Below are 2,891 nucleotides of genomic sequence, written 5' to 3'. Positions count from 1 at the left end.
CACCTGCTGCATTGTAAACAGTAAACAGTAAACAGTGGCCAAGTCAGAGCAGCCTCTTTTCTCTGCAGGCGCTGAGCTGAGTATGAGTGGGCAGGACGATGGTGACTTTCACAGACTTCAGATGATGGGGCAGTTGCTGAGACTGGAGGTAAAGCCCCTTGAATAGCACAGCCTTTTCTTTCCATAAATAATAAGATGCCTGCTGTGCCCCTGCAAAGCCTTGGGGTTTGCACCGGTGAAAAAATTGGCCCTCAGGGCTCCCATCTCAGGAGACACAGTTGCAGGGGGCCACACCTCCCACATCACACTACTCTAATCAGATATGTGCAAGCAGTCAGCCTGGTTCTCCTGAGATCTCCTGCCAGTCAACCTCCTCCAGCCTCCCAGGTTCCAGAGACTGTTCTGCAGTCTTATGTGTAGACCACTTGCTACCCAAAAACCGTATCACCAAGATGGGGCTACATGATAGACAGATATCTCTAATACATCGAATGTAAGGTCAGACACACTTTGCACAGACCTTTATACATGGAGGGAGGGAGAAAGGTAGGGATGGAGGTGCACACACAAGGTGTAATACGTGATTTTCCATGTCTGTGCCACAAGTGACAGCTGCCAGGCGAGGATAATCTTATTTTTGTAACTTGGAGGGTATTTACATTAGTTTTCAAATTAAATTGAAGAACATAATCAAGTGAATATTCCTCAGAGAAATACTCCAAGTTCATGAAGCACCTTCTGAAGAAAGTGAACTTGTCAAATTTGGAAGTGGGTCAAGGTCATTGTCATGAGCTGCAATGACTGCCCTCCAGTGCACAAGTGAGACATGGCACATGTGTTGTGGGGCTCCTGGTTCTGTCAGCATTGGAAGCAGACACCAAACTGAGCCTTTGCATGGGCTTGCCTCCAGACTACAATAAAATAGTAAGAGTCAATCTTTTGGGGTACCTTCTAGTAGAAGTCATTGGCCCGTCATTTCACACTAGGAAAACACAGGCTTCGATAGCTATGAGCTCCAGGTAGCTTCCAAATGTATAATCATTCACTATCCCTCCAGAGCACAGGCACCATATTCATTACCCTTAAAGTGCCAGCACTTAATGCTATGTCTTATCTCCTTGAGATCAGAAGCTTGTCCCAGGCCAAGATTCTGCTCAATCAGACCTCCATCCAGCTCTTACTACAGCGCTTGGCATATGGTAAACAGTCTGTAAAGACGTGAACAGCACCATCATTCTAAACGAGTTCCTCATGGTGTCAGAGAACTTTAATTGTCCATCAAAATCCATTCACCCAACTTGGGGAGCACAGCTGAATGGCACTACCCAGCCCCACTTGCTGCCCTCTGAGCTGCTGTTGTCAGTGGGAGAGGACCAGAACTGAGGTGTGCTACGGCAGACCTGGCAGATACAATCCACTGGTCTACATGTAATGACCTTGGGTGGGAGGAGAAGCAAAGCAGACACAGAGAAGGTGACAACTGGAAGGAAAGAGAGGTTGGAGGCACTACCTAGATGTGACAGTCCTCCTCCTACTTTATAGTTCCTACCCACCAATGATCCTGAACAGCCCTAAGAAGGACTTGTTGCAATAACCCATTGTGCAGGCAGGAGAGAGACAGGCCCTGACAGGTACAATGACTTATGCAGGATTAAGAAGAGGTAAGAATGAGGTGTTGAGTCTGAACCCAGGTCTGTCTCCTCAACTCTGGGACCTTGGCTGAGATTAAGCCTTCTAGGGTGCTGGGGAGAGGGGAGTGTTGGGGGCAACTGTGTACAGATATGGTGTGTCCCAGAGGATAGGGATCTGCAGACAGCAGCCCACAGGACTATTTGCAGAGTCTTTAGTAGATGAGGGGACTCATGGAAGACAATCCCTGGAATTGAGGTCACTTCCCAATAGAACTGGGGACCATTGTAAACAGGCACCCACATTCTAGCAACAACCCAACTGCCAGCTCACTTGCCAAGAGATGTTTGCCAGTGCAAGATCTTCTCTTGCTGTGTTCCCAGTGATTGGTGCTCTTGCTTTTGGAGACCCTGCAGGGAGAGCTTTTCCAGATGGTGGAGACCTTGATTCAACCCTCGTCCCTGTTCTCTCTGGCCATTTTTTAGAATATGGCCTAAGGTAATACAGGTGGCCTTGGCCAGACCAATCCTGGCTAGGCCACCTCTGTGCACCATCCCTTTGCAGCCCACATAACCCCCAGGGCAGGAAGAGGCTGCTGGGTGGTGGATAACCTAGCTGTTCTGTCATGGTCAATCTCAGGACTGTCAGGCAGATGGAGATGGGCTTCCAGAGGAATCTCTTATCTGTGCCAATGGGAATCTTAGGCCCTCAGGCTGTCATGCCTTTTTCCCCTTTGAATTTCTAAAGGGATCAAGGCGTGTGTGGGGGGGGGCGGTGGAGGGTCACAGGGACAGAGAAACAGCAAAAGAGGGCTCTGAGGCTCTTCTGGTGACTGGGAACTGTATTTACAGAGCTCCGCACAGGACAATGAAATGGAGCTGAGAGGTGGGATCCTCTACTCCATGTCCCTACAGGGGAAACAGGTGTCCCATACATCCTCAAGTGTGTAGCACGGCCTCAGGGTGAGTGTGGGTGCTGAAGTGACCCAGACTCCAGGACCCCATGCAGTCAAAGGGAGCCCTGGGTTCCAGAAGCTGCCCTGTTACTCCCCTAAGATCCCTCCCACATTCCAATTTCCAAAGGAATCTGGGTCCCCATCTCTTCCTCCCAACCCACTCTCACTGTCCATTCTCTGTCAGATGAGATGCAAAGTCACTGTCCACAAAGTGCTAGGAATATCAGAGGAGAGACTTAGTTCCATTTCACTTTATGCTCAGTCAAGAGTACTTTTGCATTTTTCTACTTACTTTCCCTTTTTAATG

The sequence above is a fragment of the Myotis brandtii genome, unplaced genomic scaffold, assembly GCF_000412655.1.
Source record: "Myotis brandtii unplaced genomic scaffold, ASM41265v1 scaffold3839, whole genome shotgun sequence".
Classification (NCBI taxonomy): domain Eukaryota; kingdom Metazoa; phylum Chordata; class Mammalia; order Chiroptera; family Vespertilionidae; genus Myotis; species Myotis brandtii.
Note: the sequence above shows the minus strand (reverse complement) of the source record.